This window comes from Choloepus didactylus, chromosome 21, assembly GCF_015220235.1.
Source record: "Choloepus didactylus isolate mChoDid1 chromosome 21, mChoDid1.pri, whole genome shotgun sequence".
NCBI classification, from domain to species: domain Eukaryota; kingdom Metazoa; phylum Chordata; class Mammalia; order Pilosa; family Megalonychidae; genus Choloepus; species Choloepus didactylus.
Genome location: NC_051327.1, coordinates 53,013,834 through 53,037,064, shown reverse-complemented (window position 1 = coordinate 53,037,064; position 23,231 = coordinate 53,013,834). Strand labels below are relative to the sequence as shown.

At 35.8% G+C, this 23,231-nt stretch overlaps 1 pseudogene; it reads left to right on the top strand.

Annotated features, from left to right (window-relative positions):
• LOC119517335 overlaps positions 1–17,456 on the top strand; it is a 39,594-nt pseudogene extending 22,138 nt beyond the window's left edge.
• Positions 17,457–23,231: the final 5,775 nt, after the last annotated feature.

Below are 23,231 nucleotides of genomic sequence, written 5' to 3'. Positions count from 1 at the left end.
ATCACCAGAAGCTAGTGTTTGAAGAGAAGTTTCATCTTGTTGATGCCTTGATTTGAACATTTTCATCGGCTCAAAACTGTAAACTTGTAAGCTGCTAAGTCTTCATTGTAAAGGCCAACCCATTTCTGGTATATTGCATTTCATCTGCTTTAGCAAACTAATACAGAGGAAGAAGGAGAGGAAAAGATGATTGTAAATGTAAGTGGATGAGATTATTCCTCAAAGATTCTGAGGTTCCATTAAATTTTCAAGGACCCTTTAGCACAACCCCTGAAATATATTTTACAGGCAAGTGTGGCATTATCTAGGAAGGAGACATTTGAAGCCAAAACGACAAATATAAAATTAAAAAGAAATATGATTTTTTTTAATGTTATGACTTAGGATGTAGAAATCTGCCAAGAGTTTTCTTCAAACCTGACAATTCTAGAAACCAAAAATCTTAAAAACCTTATGTTTTCATGAGCCCACACCAGACAGATAAAGTAGGAAACATCTAAGAAATAAAATATCAAGGAGGGGCAAGCCCCTCAAAGAAGAGGTGATGGGACAAACTGTTTCTCTTTTGACAGAAAATGGGAGAAATATGTGGCTATTGAATAAGCAGATTGGGAGAATACAGAAAATTTTATAGAATTGCTAAAGCCAAGTGTGGTCACAGTGACAACTGGGAAAAACACTGAGCTCTAAAATCAAGGTTTTTGCATTCACTCTCAATATCTTCTCTGCAGGTCTCCACCAAATACTCAAGAAAAAAACCAGGACAGGGTGCAAGAACTTCAGACAAGGTCACTATGCAATCCACAAAACACCAAGTTTCCTCTTCCTTCTTTCTTAATAAGTTAGGAAATTCTATTGCTTTATCAATTATAGCTTTATTCTTTAATCTGCCAAATGATAGATAAAATTTATTAAGATACCTAATTATGGAATTGCTCCTGATTTATGACAGCGTCCAATTGAATAACAAACTTTGGCTTCCTTATGCCCACTTCCTAATTATGCAACCAGAGCCTAAATCCTGTAATAGGCTCTTTTTAAAATCCTGTTCCTTAGAATCTGCACATTCCCTTATGAGGCTTGTTACACAGCAAAGGAGAGGCTAAGCTTGCTTATAATTGTAACTGAGTCTCCCCCAGAGAACCTCTTTTGTTGCTTAGGTGTGGCCTGTCTCTCTAAGCCATCTCAGCAGACAAACTCACTTCCTTTCCCCCTACATGGGACATGACTCCCAGGGGTATAAATCTCCCTGACAATGTGAGATATAACTCCTAGGGATGAGCCTGAACCCAGCATTGTGGGATTGAGAAAACTTTCTTGACCAAAAGGGGGAAGAGAAATGAAACAAAATGTTTCAGTGGCTTAAAGATTTCAAATGAATTTGAGAGGTCTTTTTGGAGGTTATTCTTATGCATTATGTAGCTATCCCATTGTAGTGTGAGTGTATTGGAATAGCTAGAAGGAAATACCTGAAACTATTGAACTGTAATCCAATATCCTTGATTCTTAAAGAGGATTGTATAACCACATAGCTTACATGGTGTGACTGGGTGATTGCGAAAACCTTGTGGCTTGCACTCCCTCTATACAGTGTCTGGACAGATGAGTATAAAAATGTGAACAAGAAATTAAATTAATAATTGGGGGGATGGGATGTTTTGGGTGTTCTTTTTTTACTTGTATTTTAATCCTTATTTTTATTTATTTTGGAGTAATGAAAATGTTCAAAATTGATAGTGATAATGAATGCAAAGCTATATGATGATACTGTGAACAACTGATTGTACACTGTGGATGACTGTAGGGTATATGAATATATCTCAATCAAACTGAATTAAAAAAAACCCTCTTAACTAGAAACTTTACATTTTCTCTTGGCACTTGTTCTTCCTCACTACAAAAAGAAATAAAATCACATTGTTCAACCACAGGTATTTCTGGTGTTCTATGACAAAAGAGCATTGACTATTACTAGGTTAAACTATGTAGTGGCAAGAATAGACAAATGCATGCACACATGAGGAATTGTATCATAGGGATGGAATCTATATGGTAGTGCCCAATGAAATGTCAGAAACAGAACTTTTTCAAAGCACATACACAGCATAACCAACAAATTTCCATCAGTAGTACAATTTGTAGGGTCAATAAAGATGAGGAAACAATCAGTGAATGTGATGATAAGCCAATGGGAATTAACGAAACAGGGAAAATATGCAAAAGAAAAAAAAATAGTGTGGAAAAAAGTATCCAAGAGCTGTGGTTCAATAGCAAACAGTATATTATACATATGGCTGGAGTACTACACCAAGAATACAAAAGGAGCACTTAAAAATAATTGCATAAGGTGATAATGGCCAAAATTTTCTGAAAATAAGGAAAGACATCAAACTTAATGTCCATGAATGTTAAGGATACCAGGAAGGTTAAATACAAATAGCAAATATTTACCAATAAAACACATCTAGACTCTTTTGTCTCAGAGCTGAACAACAAAGACAAGTAGTAAATTATGAAAGCAGTCAGAGGATGGTTGTTCTAGTTTGCTAATGCTGCCAGAGTGCAAAACACCAGAAATGGATTGGCTTTTATAAAAGGGGGTTTATTTGGTTACATAGTTACAGTCTTAAGGCAATAAAGTGTCCAAGGTAATGCATCAACAATCAGGTACCTTCACTGGAGGATGGCCAATGGTGTCCAGAAAACCTCTGTTAGCTGGGAAGGCACATGGCCAGTGTCTGCTCCAGAGTTCTCATTTCAAAATGGCTTTCTCCCAGGACATTCCTCTCTAGGCTGCAGTTCCCAAAAATGTCACTCTTGGTTGCTTTTGTGGTATTTGTCCTCTCTTAGCTTCTCCAGAGCAAGAGACTGCTTTCAAAGGCAGTCTTCAAACTATCTCTCATCTGCAGCTACTCTCTCAGCCTCTGTGCATTCTTAAAAGTATCCCTCTTGGCTGTAGCTCTTCAAAATGTCACTCTCAGTTGCTCTCCAAAATGTCACTCACAACTACACTGAGTTCCTTCTGTTTACAGCTCATTTATATGGCTCCAGTGATTTAATTTAGACCCACCCTGAATGGGCAGGCCAGTGCATCCATGGAAATTATCCAATAAGAGTCATCACCCACAGTTGGGTGGGAGTTGGGTAGGGCACAAAGAATTACAATCTAATTAACACTGATAGTCTGCCCACACAAGATTACATCAAAGATAATGGTGTTTGGGGGAACATAATACATTCAAACTGGCATGCTAGGTTTAAATTTAACTAAAGGTATAAAGGACTTATACATAGAAAACTACAAAACATTGCTGAAACTAATTAATGAAGACTTAAATACATGGAAGGGCATTCCATATTCATGGATTGGAAGACCAAATATTGTTGAGATGTCAATTCTACCAAAGCAATTTGCAGATTCAATGAAATCTCAATCAAAATTCCAACAGCTTTCTATGTGGAAATGGAAAAGCAATCATCAAACTTATAAGGAAGTTATATAAGGGGCCCCAACTATCCAAACTTTCTTGAGAAAAAGACAGATGTTGGAGGATTAACAATTTCCAATTTTAAAACTTATTACAAAGCTACAGTAACAAAAACATCAAAATATGGCACAAGGACAGTCATATAAACCAATGGAATTGATATAGGAGTTCAAAAATCAAATCTCATATCAATGGACAACTGATTTTGAAAAGGGTGCCAAAACCATTCAATTGAGAAAAAATAGTTTATTTAACAAATGGCATTGGGTAGTCTGGATATCTACATGCAATGGAATGAATGTGGACCCCAGCCTCCCGTTATATACTACAATTAACTGAAAAAGTATTAAATAGCAAAGTATAATCAAAACAATATAACCCTTTTGGAGAGTGCATTATGTTTGAAAGAAATCATGTGCTTCATATAAATGCATTTCTATGACTGTGAACCCATTTTAAGAAAAGATTTTGTAAAAGTTATTTTTAGTTGCATTGTAGCTGTCTGAATCAGTTTGGGTTGCAATCTTATTTCTGAAGTTCTTTATAAATGGAATGAAATTCAGCTATAGAAAGACAATGACAGAAGAAGCTAAAAGTCAGTGGAACCTGGAGGAGAAAGTAGAAGGCATAGCCATGTGCATTGCCCATGTAACAGAAAAGCCAGGGATCAAAGACCACTGGCAGAATGCCAGTCTTAGGGGAGAAAGAATCACCTTGCTGATGATTCAGTTTTGGGCATTTCCCAGTCTCAAAATTCTGAGCCATTAAATTCCCATTATGTAACCTAATCCACATTTTGATATTTGTTTTAGCAATCAGGAAACTAAGACAAACTACTACAAACATAGGAAACATAGGGAAATGGCATCAGTATTTTGTGTTAGGCAATGGTTTCTTAACCTTTACACCCAAAGCATAAGCAATAAAAGAAAACAAAAATTGATAAATAGGACTTCATCAAAATTCATAACTTCTATGCATCAAAGAACTTTATTATGAAAGTAAAAAAAAAACCTACACAATAGGATAAAATATGTGAAAATCTCATATAAGACAAGGTTTTATTACCCAGATATGGAAAGGAATCCTACAACTCAATCAAAAGAGACAGAATAAAATATTAAAAATAAGCAAAGACTTGAATAGATATTTCTCCATAGAAGTACAAATAGCCAATAAGTACATGAAAACATCCACAAATCATTAACCATTATAGAATTTCAATTCGGAACTACAGTGAGAAACTACTTCACACACACTAGAAGGCCTACTATTATAAAACAGAAAATAACTAATTTTGGAGATTATTTGGACTACAGGAGCACTTATTCATTATTGGTGGAAATGTAAAATGGGGCTGGTTAAACTGTTGTGGAAAAATAATTTTGTCGTTCCACAGAAAGTGAAGTATATGTTGACCATATGACCTGGCAATCTCACTGCTACACACACACACACACACACACACACACACACACAAAGAATTCAAAGTGAGGACTCAAACAGATATTTATACACAAGAGTCAAAAGATGGAAGCAACCAAAATATCCATCATCAGATGAGTGGATAAACAAAATATGATATATATATACACACATATATATTTATATGCTGTATAATATTCAAACAATGAAATATGAATTATTGATAAATTCTGCAAGTATCAACCATGAAGACACCATGCTAAGTGATCTAAACAAAAACCAAAAAGACAAATGTATGACCTCATTGCTGTGAAATAATTAGAATATTCAAATTATCATGGAGTCATAAAATTTAATACAGGTAACCATGGACTGGTTGGGGGGTAGAAATGGGGAGTTAATGCTTAATTGGTACAGAATTTCTGTTTGGGATGATGTAAAAGTTGTGGCAATGGATGGTGGTGACGGCTGCACAATATTATGAATATAAAACCACTGATTTTTTAATCCTTGAATGTGGTTAAAATGGAAAACTTTAGGTTGTGAATATGCATATTTAATTTCCCTTACTATTCAAGGAAATACCATATAATGGGCCAGCTTAAACAATAGGAATTTATTAGCTCACATTTTGAGGCTGGTTAAAAGTCAAAATCATGGTGTCATCAATGTGATGCTTTCTTCCCTGTGACATTCTGGGATTGGCTGCTGGTGACCCTTGTTCCTGGCCTATTCTGCCACATGGCAATATAGATAGCAGATAGATATAGATGGCCTCTACTTTCTCTTCTGTGTTCCGTTGACTTTCAGTTTCTTGTTTCCAGTGGCTTTGTCTTGGTCTGAATTTCATTCCACTTTTAAAGGACTCCAGTAATAGGATTAAGACCCATCCTGATTGAGGTGGGCCAGACCTTAACTGAAGTAACCTCATCAAAAAGTTCTACTTAAAATGGGTTCACATCCACAGGAATGGATTAAGTTTAAGAAGATGTTCTTCTGGTGTACATTCAGCTCCAAAACAACATACCCTACTCTTTGGACCACAAAAGGACATTCAAGATATCTACTTCAAAAATACAATGGAGATACAGACATAGAAAGAACATTCCCATTTCAATAGGGAGCAATTGGAAGGAAAACAGGGGTCAAGGTTCCCATACAACTTTGAAACCTGGCAAGACAGACTCCATTAGATTTCAAGGCCAGAGAGTTATCTACAAATTGCTGTTTTTTCCTCAGAGCCTGATGGAGCAGCAGCCCCACATTTTCCAAGCCTTTGCACATCAGCACTGCTTTTGATGACACACAACAGCGTCTACCTCCAGCATACCTTCTGCTGCTCTGTTCATCACTGTTCTCAATGTATTATAGGAATGGGATCATTGCCAGGAAAGAGCAAAATATAGATTGGTGTGAAAAGAAAACCCTATGAGAAAAGTTAAATGCAAATCTAACTTTAACCATAATTAAGTCACCTGGAAACATTTTAAATTAAATATTTTTGCATTAATTCTCATTTACATTTAATATAATCTTGTGAATGAAATGTTCCTGTTTCATAAATATGAATATTAAAGAAAAGCATTTCATGGACATTATAGAAAATTTAGGACTAGTACTGAAGTATGTGTTTTCCATTACCTCATTTTTAACGTAAAAATGACAGAATTCATTCATTGTTTTGAATTTTAATATGGTTTAAAATAAAAAGAGATGACAGAAAATTTAATATTAAATTAACTGGAAAATTAACTGTATAAATGGCAGTGTTTTTTTTCTGTTGCTTGTTTTACATGGCCTACTTAGCCAAAATTGAATGAATATTTCTTCATTTATTTTAAACAAAAATTTGCATCTGCTTGGGACCAATGTCATTATCATTTTCTATATCATCACTGTATAGCATATCATCATGCCTTTCTAAGAAACAAACATGGTGATAATTGGGTAAACTTTGTATTATGAATTATGGTCTGGATCACCTATAAATGTATAATGAAATGTCTGGATTGCCATCAATTTGGAGCCATAAAGTATTCCATTGAAGAATGTGACTGAAGTGAACATGTTTATATTGATGGGCTTCACAGATAATAATGAACTGAAAGTCTACCTGCTGTCTTATTCTAGCAATCTGTCATTTTATTCTGACAGTAGGATTGGGGCTGGTTGTAATGGTCACTGGGAATTCTTGGCTTCAAAAACCCATGTACTATATACTAAATGTGTTGTCATTCTTGGATAACTGTTATTCTTCAGTTGTCACCACAAAATGTTGGTCAACTTCCTGACAGTGAATAAAGTCATTTAATTACTTGGCTATGTCACGCAGATATATCTTTATGCCACTTTGGGGACCACAGAATGTTTTCTTTAGGCTACAATGTCTTATGGTTGATATGTAAAAATCTACAACCCACTGGTGCATTCAGTTAACATGTCACCCAGTGTCTGTGTGCCACTCATCATTACTTTGTTGGTAATTTTGCACTCTACTTTACAAACAGTGACCAATTTTTGCCTATCTTCTGTACATCTAATGCAATTAGATATGACTTTTATGATATTCCTCTACTCTTCTCTATTTCTTTTTCTGACATTCAAATCACACCAGCTTCTACTTTTCTATTTTGTAGGCTATATTGAAATAACTACTGGAATGATAGTCAAGGTCTCCTTTGCTTTCATTCTGTTGGCCATTCTGAATATGTATTATACTGAAGAGAGGTGAAAAGTCTTTTTTACCTGTAATTCTCATCTAACTTGAGTATCAATTTACCATGAAACAATCCTCTTCATGTTTGTGAGGCTAAATTCCAGCTACACTTTGGACCATGTTAAGACAGTAACTCTATTTTACACTATTGTGTTTTCCATGCTGAATTCTATCATCTCCACTTTCAGGAGAAAGATGCTAAAGAGGCAATGAAAAAATTGTTTGAGAGGTATTGGTTCATAAGACAAGTGCTTTTTTAGCATTGTTTAAAACTTAAAAAAAGTGTGGTCAGAAATTGGGGGAGAAAATATATTGTTTTTAGATAATTCTGTTTATATATCCTAGAATATTTCCAAATAAAGCATTAATCAGCCTTCCCATGCAGCATTTTACAAATTTAGATAAATTCAGCCTGCCATATGCTATGACTATGTTCAAACTGATTCACATTAAATATTCTTTGATAAAACCATATTGCTTTCGTTCATCTTTGTGTAATTTGATTTTTGATGTCTATATTTAGAGGTTCTGTCCTCAGGATTTGATTGCTTGAGAAAACCCCACATTGTTTATATTAAGTCCTCAGCTTTCATTATAAAGTGAATCATTCTTCCTGAATCTTGTGAAGGACCTCACAAATGTTATTTTCTTACTCTATTTGTACTTAGACTTTAAGATCAATCCTCTGGAGTTGCCTTTTGCAATGTTTGGATCAACAACATAGATTTTATTCTGTTCTTTCCTTCCCACTGTGCAGTAACAGAAATTGATTAGATACATTCTGACTCACCCCCAAAATATATTGCAATGATGTGGTAATATTTATTGAGTGTATAATTAGGGCTCTGTCTAAACAAATGAAAATATATTTATTTAAGCCTTATTTACTCTGCTTTGTTTATTTTTGTTCTAAGATTTGTTGAATGAAGAAATAACTAAGAGTGGAAATATATAAAATATATAAAATTCACTATATTTCCAGGAGGGATGCTTTTTCCATGTGTCCAACAGATCAATCCCATCATAACAAAGTAATCAACAGGTTAATTCCCATATATGAAGCTGAGATACAATGCAATAATTTTCAGAACCTCACTCTCTAATAAATTATGCATAGAGAATACATACATCTCTATTGGAACAAACAAATGTTTTGATAACAGAGTGTGGTTTGAATATATACTCAAAATTCCTCTAAAAACAACCACAAACAAATTTTCAGAGACATAGCACTGACTATAAAAGGGATAGCATGTGTCTTGCAAAGAAATTAAGCTACTTGAAGTTAAAACATATTTTAACTTCCTGATTATGATATTTTGAGATATTTTTCTGTAAGGAAAAAACGACTTTAAAAGTATTTCTAAATATACTTTGCTTATCATAATTAAAATTTGCAGGATTCTGGGATCATTTCTAAGGCTTCTACCATTCTATTGAGTTTCAAATTTAGGTAAAGTTTCAATCAAGTTCCTCCCCTGGTTTATCAGTATCTTTTAAATTAACCACAATAATGTTTCTGTGGGAAAGAAACTGATGAATATTAGAAACAAAGATGCAGTCCCTTATGCCTCAAATTGTCTGACCAATAATTCATTCAGCAAAATTACAAAATTAAATGTCAGGTTAACATGCCTGAAAATTCCCACTTTTCTCCAAAACTATAATCCAAATGATTAGACTACCAGTCTCCCATGATTTTCTGTCATAAAGGTCAATATGGTATAATGGCTTATTAACTCTCAAATTAATAACTTTTCATTGTTTATATCTCAACTCAATTATTTTCCCTCATGTATGAATTAATATATTTCTCTGTGTCCATGGAATTTATATTTCATATCATATAGCACTGTCATCATTTAATATTTATTGTTGTGAATGTTTGATTACTATCTAGTTCTAACATCACACTGACACTGTAAATTGCATGAAGACAAGAATCACATCTGATTGTCCACACAATTGCATCCCCAGGGCATAGCATAATGACAGAAACATACATTTACTCAAAAAAGTCTTCAGAATGAAGGCTTAGTTGAGGAATAAGTAATAGTAGCAATTGTTAGCATTGTATTCACTGCATATTATACGTGTATTAAATATACTATCATTTATCCTCATAAAAACTCTAAGGCATGATTCTATTGTTACTTATAATCACAGTTAAGGAATTTGAAGCACATAAATTCTAAGAATTGTGTACAAGTACACAGAGATCTTCAGAGTGACACCACGATTTAAATCTAAACAACTTTACTGCAAACCTGTTTTTAAGCATTTTAGTACATAAAACAAAACAACAAACTGATCTTTCTATTTCACTACCTGCCGGTCTCCAGAAAATGCCATAAGAAGCAGAAAAGGTCTATGTTTGATCAACGGTAGAAGCAAGACAGAAAAAGGAAAGTAAAAAAGTACTGGAAAATTGGTTTCCACTGGATTTGTGAAATCATCAAACTGGATGATATGTGCCGAATTTGTGGCCATTGAGCCTGGATGGTTGTGATGGTTAAATGCATGTGCCAATTTGGCCAAGTTATGGATATGCAGGTTTTTTTGGTTAAGAAAGCACTGACCTGATTTTTACTGTAAGAATATTTCATGGAATTAAATCATTGATATATTCATTGCATCTATGGCTGATTACAGCTACGATCACCTGAGAGATTGTCTTCTACAATGGGAAATGTTTCATCCAATTACTTGAAGGGCTTAATAGAAGTCATGATTTTAGCAGTTAGAAGACAGAATGACCATCTCTACTTCAGCCAGCCAGCTTCTCCTAGGGACATTATCAAAAAGCCTTCATCACATTTCCCAGCACGCAGTCTGTGCTATGGAATTTGGACTTGTATATCTCCACAGTTGCATGAGCCCATTCCTATAAAACAAATCTCAATATCTACAATATATGAATATGCATATCTGCTATATACATACATATATATATATATATATATATATATATACACACACACACACACACACACACACACACACACACACAATGCTTGTTCTGTTTCCCCAGAAACCCTGATAAATACTGGGAGTGAATCTTGAGAAAGATTATCATAAGGATGAGATTTCTGAATTTATCCTGGGACTTTTGGATTTGGATCTTTAACCTGATTAGATTCAAGGGCATTAATGACTCTATTCCCAAGAATCAAAGTGATACTGATAGCCATGATGTGTGTTTGGGAAGAGAAGATACAAAGTTTAACACCAATGAGTAGGGATAATCAAATGTTTGTAAGGGGCAAGGCTCTGGCTGAGAGTGTTTTTGACACCTCAGCAGAGATTTGTGGAGTAAAATGTACAATGTTGGATAGTTGTTCCTAGATACACTTGATATTTTAAAACAAAGGGATGAGCTGAAAGTTTCAAATTTTGAACTAAAGTGCCAGGTGAAAGAAATGAAAGTTGCTATGCATGCCTTGAAAGAAAATCTAATTTTGCATAGCTGCATACTTGAGATTTCTGAAAAATCAGACCCAGAGATTCATGGTGCAAGTGGCTGAATTGCAATATAAATTGAATTCTCAACTTTGAAAGATATCTACCATTACAGTGAAGGCATAGATTGGAATTGAATGGGATCCTGAAAGTTGAAATAGGGACCTCTGAGTTGATAATAATAGTGGTGAGGACATTGAAACTCTAGATCCTGATGAATCTCTTCTAGATAAAACTATAATGGTCTTCCCTATGGAATCAAACCCAATCTCCAATCTGCCCTTATAAACCTCTGCCTAAAAAAAAAAAAAAAAACAAACAAAAAAAAACTATAATCACCTCTCTTGGGGCTATGGGTCTCACACCTCTATCTGAAGAGATTTATTCTGTTTCACAGATAAAACTGCAATGGTATGCCCTGAGGTAGTGGGCTTGCAACACACTTATAATTTGTTCTTATGACCCAACCTCACCAACCTTTTTTTCTACCAGACCTATAATTAGACTAAAGTCCCAACAGAGCCCAAAAGTGAAACACAAAGTGTGACAAAAAAGTAGATATGACTCCAAAAGAACTGCATGATTTTTTTCAATTTGCATGGACAGAAATCAGGGGAAATTGGAAATGGATATTGACAGTGTGAGATAATGGTGGGTGGAACATAAAGGTGAATCTGGCTGAATTTATTGATATGGGTCCACTAAGCTGAGAATCTGGTCTCAATGTTGAAGCTCAAGAGGTTAGAATGGGCTGTAACATATTATTCTTATGGTTACCCGAAGAATGAGTGGACAAAAAGGTGGCCTGCATTGCCTGAGGCTGAGGTGCAAAATTGTCCAAGTATAATGTAGATGAGGGGATCAAAAGACTTAGAGGGATTGGAGTGTTAGACTGGATTTATTATATAATAACTGCTCACCCACACCAGGAATATCCAGAGAAAACACATTTCACGAGGACTGTGAGGAACAAATTTGTGAGAATAACTACATCATCACTCAAGAACTCTCTGGTTGCTCTTCTCTGTAGGTCAGACAACACTGTAAGAACTACTGTTACTGAATATGAGTGCTTAATATCTATGGGGATGATTGAATACCAGGTTTTGTGGAAGCCATGTGGCAGCACTTAATTGACAAAGACAAGGTGTATGTGGTTACCATATTGGACAACAGGCTCAAAGCAGTAATTAAAATAGTCTGCTTCACACAGACCTAGGGTGTTGGCTGCAGGGTCATGGACTACATAGAAGTAAAATTGATTGGCAGCCTATTAAATTCTTAGTTAATCTCTGTAAGCAGAAAAGTTCCAGATCAAGTGAACAAATGTCTAACTTGAACTATAAGAACAGAGGTTCATGGTCCTTTAATCAATTTCCAGACTTGAGCGAGTTTATGGACCCAGAACCTCTTGAATAAAGGAAAGGCTGAGCCCCTTTTGGAAGGACCCTACTAGATGTTTGAAAATTTATAATGTTAAAGTCCCTTCCAGCCTTCCCACAAACCTACAGCTTTTTAACAGAGTAACTGTGCTTTGGGGAAAAAGAAATGGTCTGACATTTGGAGGATTATTAGATGATGGCTCAGAAGAGAAATTAATTCCAGGGGACCCTAAATATCACTGAGTTCCACTGGTCATAGTAGGGGCTAGTGGAGATCAAGTGATCAATGGAGTTTTGCCCAGGTCTTTCTGACAGATGTAATATTCTGTGGTTATATCCCCAGTTCCAAAATGCAAAATAGACATACTCAACAACTGGCAGAATCCCCATATTGCTCCCTGACTAGTGGAGTGAGGGCTAATATGATAGGAAAGGTAGTGTAAAAATCAGTATAACTGCCTCTACCTAGCAAAATAGTAAATCAAAAGCAATACCTCATTTTCTGGAGATATTGCAGAGGTTAGTGCCACCGTCAAGTACTTGAAAGCTGCAGGGTCATGATCTCCACCACATCCTGATTCAACATTCTTACTTGACCATTACAGGAAACAAAATGGATCTTGGAGGTGACAGTTGATTACCATAAACTTCACCAGGTGCTGATCCAATTACATTGCTGTTCCAGATGAGTTCCGTATCATTGCTTGAGAAAATCAACACATCCCCTTGTTTATCTAGTATGTAGCTATTGATCTTCAAAATATTTTTATCTCAACTTCTATTCGTAAAATCCACCAGGAAGAGCTTGCTTTCAGCTGGCAAGGCAAGCAATACAACTTCAGTGCCCTACTTCTGGTATATACCCTCTTCAAACATGTGTCATAATCTAATCTGCAGGGATTTGATCGACTTTCCCTCCCACAAGGTATCCTACTGGTCCATTTTATTGATGGCATCATGTTTAATGGACCTAGTGAGGAAGAAGTAGTAACTATGATGGACTTACTGGTAAGACATTTGCATGCCAGTGGGTGGGGGATAAATCCAACAAAAATTCATGGTCATTCCACCTCAGTGAAATCTACTAGGTGTCCAGTGGTGTAGAGTTATATCAGAGTATCCTTTTTAAGGTGACAGAAAAGCTATTTCATTTGTTCCCACTGAAAACCAATAAAAAGAAAAAAAAAGGAACACAAACCATATTTGGCATATTTGCATTTGAAGATAACATAGTCCTCAGTTGGGTATGCTAATCCAGTCCATTTACTGAATGATCTGAATGGAGACCAGAAAAATAGGAGGCTCTGCAACAGGTCCAGGCTGCTGTGCAATCTGATCTGTCACTTGTGCCAAATGATCCACCATATCCAATGATGTTGGAAGTGTCAGTGGCAAACAGGGGTGCTGTCTGGAGCTTTTTGCAGTCCCTAGAGGAAAGTCACAGCGCAGACCCTAAGGATTTTGGAAAAAAGCCCTGCAGTCCTGGGCAGATGACTCTTCTTTTGAGGAACAGTTTTAGCCTTTTACTGGGCCTTAGTAGAGTCCAAATGCCTAACAATGGACCAAGTTACCATGAGACCTGAGTTGCTCATCATGAATTAGGTGTTGTCTGACCCAACAACCCATAAAATTGGGTATGCACAACAGCACTCCAACATAAAACAGAAGTGGTAATACCAGATAAGTTTCCAGCAGGCCCTGAAGGCAAAAGTAAGTTATATGAATAAGTGGCTCAGATATCCATGACCCTCAGTCCCACCATATTACCTTCTTTTTACTAGCCCACAGCTATGGACTCTTGGGGAATTGCTTATGATCAGTTGACTGAAGAAGAGAAAACTCAAGCCTAGTTTGCATACAGTTCTGCATGGTATACTGGTGCAGCACTATGGCCATTTCTGGGATATCCCATAAGGAAAATGGTGAAGTGATATCCTCCCAGTGGGCAGAACTTAAAGGAGAATACCTGCTTGTTCATTTTTCTCAGAAGAAATAATTGCCAAAGGTGCATTTGTATGCCAATTCATGGTCAATTGCCAATATTTTGGCTGTATTGTCAGGGACGTGGTGAAAAAGAGGTCTGGGGAGAGGTATGTATACAGATCTTTCTAAGTAGGAAATAAACATGGGGATATTTGTGTCTCATGTGAATGCTCAACAAAGGATGAAGTCAGCAGAGAAAGATTTTAATAATCAAGTGATTAGGATGTCCCATTCTATGGCTACCAATCTGCATTTTTCCCCAGCTACTCCAGTCAATGTCCAATGAACTCATGAATAAAGTAGGAATGGAGATTTTGCATGTGTTCAGCAACATGGACTTCCATTCACTAAAGCAGACCTTGCTACAGCCACAGCTGATTGCCCAATCTGCCAAAATTAGAGACCAACAATTAGTCCCCAATATAGCATTATTTCCCCAGGTGATCAGTCTGCTAACTGGAGAAGATGATTACATCAGACCACTTCCATCATGGATGGGGCAACATTTTGTTCTAACTGGAAAAGTTAGAATACTTCTGCAAAAACTGCATCCTGTGGGCTTACAGGATGCCTTATACACTGTCATGGCATATCACACAACATTTGCTTCTGAACAATGTACCTACACCATGAGAAATGAATTGTGGGACTGGCAAATGCTCTTGAAATTTACTGGACTGACCATGAAGCAGCTGGATTAATAGAACAGTAGAACGGCCTTTGAAGTCTCAATAATCGCACCAACTGGGTAATAATGCCTTGAAGTGATGAATCAATGTTCCGCAGGAAGCTATATGTGCTATAAATCCATGTCCACTCTATGGTGCTCTTTCTCTGATAGTCAGGATTCAAGTGTCCATGAATCAAGTAGTTGAAATGGGACTGGCAGCACTTACTATTACCCCTAATGTTCCACTAGTAAAATATTTGTTTCCTCTCTCTGCAACCTTATGCTCTGCTGGTCTACACATCTTAGTTTCAAAAGGAGGAGTGTTTACCAGGAGACACATCAATGATTCCATTGAACTGGAAATTACAACTGCTATCCAGTCACTTTGGGCTTCTTATGCTTCTGAATCAACAGGTAAAGAAGGAACTAATGCAATGCCTGGGGGGATTGACACTGGTTAACAAGGGAAATAGGGCTGCTAATATATAATAAAGGTAAATAAGAGTTTGCCTGGAATACAGAAGATCACTTAGGGCATCTCTAAGTAATGCTATGCCCTCTAGCTAAAGTCAACAGAAAATTGCATCAATCCAATCGAGACCAGACTACTAATGGCCCAGATAGTTCAGGAATGAAGTTTTGGGTCAGACACCTAGTAAAAGAACATGGCCAGCAGAGGTGCTTGCTGAGGATAAAGGGAACATGTAATCAGTAGTGGAGGAAGGTAGTTATAAAATGAGGTATGATCATGTGACCAGTTATAGAAATAAGAATTCTAATGTGTATTATATTTCTTCCTTGTTTTGTTATAAGTATGTTTATAATTACACATAAAGCAAACATCTTTGTTTTCTTCCCAATCATATCAACATACCATATGACACAAGTATTAATTTCATGTCAAAGTACTTAACTTAAAGGATATCAAGTTTAAGAGTGAATATTACCCAAAGACTTCTACCTTATTCTGGAAAGTTAGTGCATTTCAGGTTTTTAGGATGACAGTTGAGTATTGTTAGGCAAAAATATTTCTTATTATTTTTACTTAGAAGTTAAGTATGGCTTATGGATATGAGTATGAGTACCAACTTGTCAAGGGATGGACTCTGGTGGTTAAGTTCATTTGTCACCTTGATCAGGTTATGGTTTCCAGTTGCTTGGTCAAGAAAGCACTGGCCTGAATATTACTCTAAGAATATTTCATGAATTTAAATTATCAGTAAATTTATTGCATCTTTGACTAATTACTTCTACAGTCAACTGTGGAGATGGTCTTCAACAGTGAAAGAAGGATCATCCAATTAGTTGAAGACCTTAAAAGGAGAAGGGGGAAAAGCTTCTGGGGAAGACAACAGAGTAGGGGGCTGCAGAACTCACTCCTTCCTCCAGAACAGCTACAAAACAGGAAAAAACAGTCTGAAACAACTGTTATGTGGCTCTGAAGGCCAGAAGAATACTGTGCAGCATTCAGGGAAGGCCTGGAGGAAGAGCTTGGGAAACTATGGAAAAGAATTGTGAGCAGCTTGTTCTGCTTTAGCTTCTGGTACCCATCCCCCTTCCTTAAGGCAGGTTTCTTGGGGTCCAGCCCCTGAAAACCAGCTGCAGAATGAAAGGTACATAAAAATCCTCTGCCCGAAAAACTGGGGTGAGTTGGCTGAGCACTGGTTATAGCTTTTGATTATTGAATTTGGATCACTGGGTCTTGGCTCTGAGATACTGTTTCAACCCACACTGGACAAAGTGAGCTGAAACCACCCTTCAACCCCACACCTGACAGAGGTAGACACAGCAGAAGTTTAAATACAGGGTGCTGGTCTCAGATTATGGGCATCAGCAAGAACAGAGACCTGCCCTGACCCCTACTCAGGAATGAATTCAAATATTTCCAAATAAAGACCACAACCTCTTCAGTAGAAGGTAAATAGAATTTGGTGAGTACTGGTTCTCCATCCCTGAGAGGAATCAGACTTTAAAAGGCAGAATTAATTTAGTTCTCAGTAGAGAACTCAAGGAACCCCCACAAGGAGCACATTTTTTTTTGCCAAAATTCTAGATGATGCCTTAAAACTTATTGAAGAAACAAAATTAGCAAATAAAGTAGACAAGGTTTGGATAGTGGGAAGCAGTTCTGCTTATAGGGAAACCATGAATCACCCAGGCCATCCCCAGATGTTCATGACAAGGATCATGCAGGAATTTGAAAATGTTACAGTTTTTCCAGAAATTGATATACAGAACTATAAACTTCTCCCAGAATGTCCAGATGTTCTTTCTCATATCCAGGAGGAGAAAGGCATTAAGTACAATTTGAAGTGTGTGAAAAGGATAATTAATGTGAAGATGTCTTCTGACAAATCAATTTGTTTCCCTTCCCCTCCCAAAATAAAGTATTTTTTCATATTATAAAAAAAGACCTTTGATAACTTTAAATCTATAGATAATTGTTTCTCAGCATGGTGTACTTGCTCTCCATTAATCTTAAATAGTTTGTATCAGATATTTGTGAAATATTTCTTGTTATAACTGCTTTGAAGTCTATCCATCAACAGTCAGGTTTAGGTCCCCAATACCTGCCTAGTGTAACATATGTCTCAAGACAGCCCAAAGTTGGAGAGTCCCTGGTATCATGAGGTGAAACCAAGAAGCTAGACAGATTAGTCCAAGGGCAGAAAGGAATTACAAACAGGAGAACTATGACTCATATTTTAAAAGAAAATTGGATAAGAATAGGGACCATACATTTTTCTGATTATTTCACCCTTCTGAAAAAAAAAATTCTTTTCACTCAAATACGAAATCAGTGAATTGGGGGCTCCATTATACTCAATATGGAAGGTAGAGGTAGGTAACAGACTAACTTTCTGAGAGTTAAAAGAGGAGAAAAGTTCTGACATCTTTAAAATTTCTATTTTCCATCATCAGTGAGATTTAGAAAGTTATTAGATGGTGGAAAAGAATAGGCTGCTCTATACAGGAAAAAGCTCAATCTGATAATAAGCATAATGAGTAAAAATAAACTCAATGATAATGAATTAAGAAAGGATATTTCTAGAGACAAAAATTAATTTTTTAGAAAATAAGCTTCACAACATTAAAAAATGAAGCATACAATATTTTTTTATCTATCATGTTAGCAAAGATTTAGGTTATATGATATCCAGGGGAAAAAAAATTCTGCATTATTAATAGGCACAGCTATTTTAAATGTAAATTAGCAATATCAATTAAAATTCAAAATTTTCATATCCTTGCAACCCACAACTTGCATTTCTAGAAATTAATTCTGTACTAAAAAAGAACCAAGAGAATTTGTTGAAGACTTTTTTTATAACAGCTTGGAAACAGCCAAATATTGATCAAAAAAGAGATATCCAACAATATATCTATAGAATGCAACATTTTACAATGTTGAAAAGGATTGAGGTACTGACATTTGAAAAATGTCAAAGATTGCTAAGTGAAAGAAGCAAATTGTATATATTATCCAAAAATTTTAATAAATATTGATATGTATATGAAAAAAGTATTTTGCAGACTGTTGAGTGTATCAAGAGTAGTGGTATTATTTTTTCTTTAGGTTATTTCCATCATGATTAGATTTTGTGTAACTTTATTATGTATATTTTCATGAAAAAAACTGTTGAAGATAAGAAATTGCACTCCTTATGTTCATCAGTAAAATAAGGATACACAACATCCAGAGTATAAAGGAATTTCATTAAATCTTCTATAAAGGGGAAAAAAAAAGTCAGACAAAGGAATAAATCCCATATATTATTTATTATAACAAAGCTGTAGTAAAAAAGCATAAAACCACACTTGGTTTGTTTGAAAAATTTTAAAGTAAAACAGAAAGACCTAGTAGAAGTACGGGTGAAGGATAATGGTAAATTGGACCAAAGGGAGGGACTGGTTATAGTGAAAAATTTTATTAATCAAGACATATTTTAAAGGTAGGTGTAGTAGGATTTTCTGATGGAGATTGATTTCAGTTCTTACCCACTGAATTTGAGATGCTCTTAAGAAAAGAAAGAAGGAAGGAGAGAAGGAATAAAAGAAACTGAATGCAGAAGAACCATGCCTTCAAAATTATGAGAAAACTTTTTTCAATGGAGAAATCTATAATTAGCCAGATATGATCAATCAAGGATAAGGGTAAAATAAAGACATTTTTAAACAAGCAAAGATTCAAGGTGTTTTCTCCATACATAATTTCTTGGAAAGCTACTAAAGGAAATGCTCCAACAAAATCAAAGGGTAGAAGAAAAGAGTATGACATGGGATCCAGAAAATGAGAGTGAACAGCAGGTAATATTCCAGCTGACTTAGAAAACAAAATGTAAAAATGAATCAGTGGATTACTTGCTTTTTTTAAAAAAAATAATAAGTCATAGATCTCTGGCATTTGGAAAGAGGTAAATTAATTGAAGACAAAGCAAGTGAAGAAAAAAAAAGGAAAGAGGCAATCATTAATTCTAGGAAAAAGAAAAAGTTCTATGGAAAGAAAATAAAGTATAATTTTTTTTCAACAGTAAGTAATATGTTCATAATCATAATGATATGATGTCTGGTTAGCCCCAAAATATGGTAACTATTGGGGGACAATATGGGGAGGAAAACTGGATAGTGGTGGTGTATGATCAAAATCCTCATGTATATCAGGAAATCACTAGATAATGTATAAAATAATGAATCAATAAATAATGTAAGTAATTGTTTTGAGGGAAAAAAGAAGAAGAAACTGCTGAAAGAATTAAGGCTTTGTTAAAGAATTTGTAAGAGAATTAACTATTTTTGGAGAGTGGGAAGGGATGGACAGGGATCTGATGGCTTTTTAATAAGCTTAAGAGATTCATAACATTCATTTATTAATAAATGTATTCATTTGAAAAACTAACAAAATAATGTAGGGGAAACATGAAGGTAACTCTCAGAAGGAAAAACTAAGAGAATGAATAGGAAAAGTGAGGCAAAGGAGACAGAACAGGAGACTGTTGTTATCATTGTAAACCTTCTGGAACAATTTGATTTCATTTAATCATCTTCATGTAGCCCTTAATAAAAACTATTCATTCTTTAAAAAAAAAATAAATCAGGGTTCCTTTTTCAGGGTGTGAGGAACAGTTTTCTGAATGTGGTCATCTGCTGGGCAAGCCATGAAAGTGAACATTTGGGTAGTCATCACAAAGTCTTTTCACATCTTTCCTGACCCTCTTCCCAGGGCTCTGTGGAGGCAGTCTGCACACCCTTCATGGTTCCTTGGCCCTGTTTTAGCAGGGAAATACTGACTCTGGAAAATCCTTTCTGAGGTGATCCTCTTCCCAGAATTTGCCACCCCACCCCCCAGGCAATATAGCTAGAGGCAATGAACAGACTAACTATAATTTGTAAACTCTTAGAATTGAATCTTAGAGAACAGGTAATCAAGGGAACACCTATTGTAAAGGTCTCTGGATTGCAAATTCTCACAGCAGTCACATCTATTCCTGTGTTGTAATAGTTATCTCTAAATTCATTTCTGGCATAATTCCCTCAAAATGCTGTCCTCAAAATACATTCACCTAATTGCATGTCTCACAACTTCATGCCTTATTTCAGTTGCTCAATTTTCTATTGTATGCATACACCACAGTTTACCAGTCTGTTCATTAGTCAATGTACCCCCAAGTGTCCTCCATCCATTGTGAAATGCAAACAGTGCTGCCATAAACACCAGTATGCTAATGTCCATTCCTGTCCCTGCTCTCAGATCTTTCAAGTATATACCCAATAGTGAGTTTGCAGGACCTCATGGCAGACACATACTTAGCTTCTTGTGGAACAGCTACACTGTCCTCCAGAGAGGCAAAAACATTCTACTTCCCACCAAAAGTGAATAGGTATATCCTGCTCTCCACATTTTCTTCAGCATTTGTTTCCATCTGTTTATTGTTTCCCTGCAATATTTTTTTAATTTTACTTACTTTTATTTTTCTTTTTTAGAGAAGTTATAGGTTTACAGAAAATCATGTAGAAAATACAAGTTTCTTCATATACTCCCCCACACTCACAGCTTTTATTAACACTTTGCATTAGAATGGTACCTTTTCTTACAGTTGATGAGACAATATTATAATTATGCTATTAACTATAGTCCATATAATTTGATTTTGTTAAGACATAAAATGCACTTTTCAAAGAATTATGAAAAACAGTTTAGCTTTTCTAAAGGAAACATGGAAATTTTTGAATGCAAAAACTAGAAGACTTCTCAAAGGAATCATTTCAAAATGAGTTGTGATCCTTAATAACATAAAACATTAAGTTCTTAACCTACCTCTTGAATCCTGTTCTCATTCCAGGATTATGGAGTAAGTTGAGTTATTGAGGTGGACAAAGCTCTGATTAACCTTTGCTTAATGCTCTGCATAGCTGAGTAGACATTTCTCAGAGCCTATTACTAGTAATCAGAATTGTATCATTTTAATTTTGACCATTGCTACTTCATGCCAGAAATACATGCCCATGTCCATTCCTGTATTAATACTATCTGTATCTCTTATCTTCTTTTATATTCATTTTATTGAGATATATTCACATACCATGCAATCATACAAAACAAATCGTACATTCGATTGTTCACAGTACCATTACATAGTTGTACATTCATCACAAAAATCAATCCCTGACACCTTCATTACCACACACACAAAAATTACAAGAATAATAATTAAAGTGAAAAAGAAAAATTAAAGTAAAAAAGAACACTGGTTGCCTTTGTCTGTTTGTTTTCTTCCCCCATTTTTCTATTCATCCATCCATAAACTAGACAAAGGGGTGTGTTGTCTTTATGGCTTTCCCAATCCCATTGTCACTCCTCATAAGTTACATTTTTATACAATTGTCTTCAAGATTCATGGGTTCTGGGTTGTAGTTTGATAGTTTCAGGTATCTCCTGCCAGCTACCCCAATTCATTAGAACCTAAAAAGGGTTGTCTATATTGTGCATGAGAGTGCCCACCAGAGTGACCTCTTGGCTTGTTTTGGAATCTCTCTGCCACTGAAGCTTATTTCATTTCCTTTCATTTCCCCCTTTTGGTCAAGAAGATGTTCTCCCTCCCACAATGCTGGGGTACACTCCTCCTCAGGAGTCATATTCCACGTTGCCAGGGAGATTCGCTCCCCCAGGTGTCTGATTCCACTTAGGGGGGAAGGCAGTGATTTCATCTTTCAAGTTGGCTTAGCTAGAGAGAGAGAGGGCCACATCTGAGCAACAAAGAGGCATTTGGGAGGAGACTCTTAGGCACAATTATAGGCAGGCCTAGCCTCTCCTTTGCAGCAACAGTCTTCCCAAGGGCAAGTCCTTTAGTAGAGGGCTCACCCGATCAAACTACCAGTCCCCTATGTCTGTGAGCACATTAGCAACCATTGAGGTGGGGCAGGCCAATACCCCTGCATTCTCCACCAGCTTCTCAAGGGGGCTCTGCATATTTTTTTCCTTGCTTTTTTTTAAACTTTTTTTAAATCAACTGTATAGAAAATAAAAAAATAAAAATAATTTAAAAAAACATACAATAAAAGAACATTTCAAAGAGATCATAACAAGGGAGAAAGAAAAAGACAACTAACCTATGATAACTAATTTGCTTCCAACATGTTCCTACTCTACCCCAAGAAAGTAACCTAATATAGCAACATTTCTATGAACTTCTACTATACCCACCAGAAATTAACAGACCATAGTCATTCCTGGGCATTTTCAGAATGTTAAATTTACTCACAATAGCTTATCTGTTCTTACTGGATTATCATTCCCCCTTCCTTAATTGCTCTGTATTGCTAGTTCCCCTACATTCTACATTATAAACCATTTGTTTTACCTTTTACCAAAGTTCACATTAGTGGTAGCATATACTATTTCTCTTTTTGTGCCTGGCTTATTTCACTCAGCATTATGTCTTCAAGGTTCATCCACGTTGTCATATGTTTCCTGACATCATTCCTTCTTACTGCTGTGTAGTATTCCAACATGTGTACATACCACACTTTATTTATCCACTCATCTGTTGAGGGACATTTGGGTTATTTCCATCTCTTGGCAATTGTGAATAATGCTGCTATGAACATTG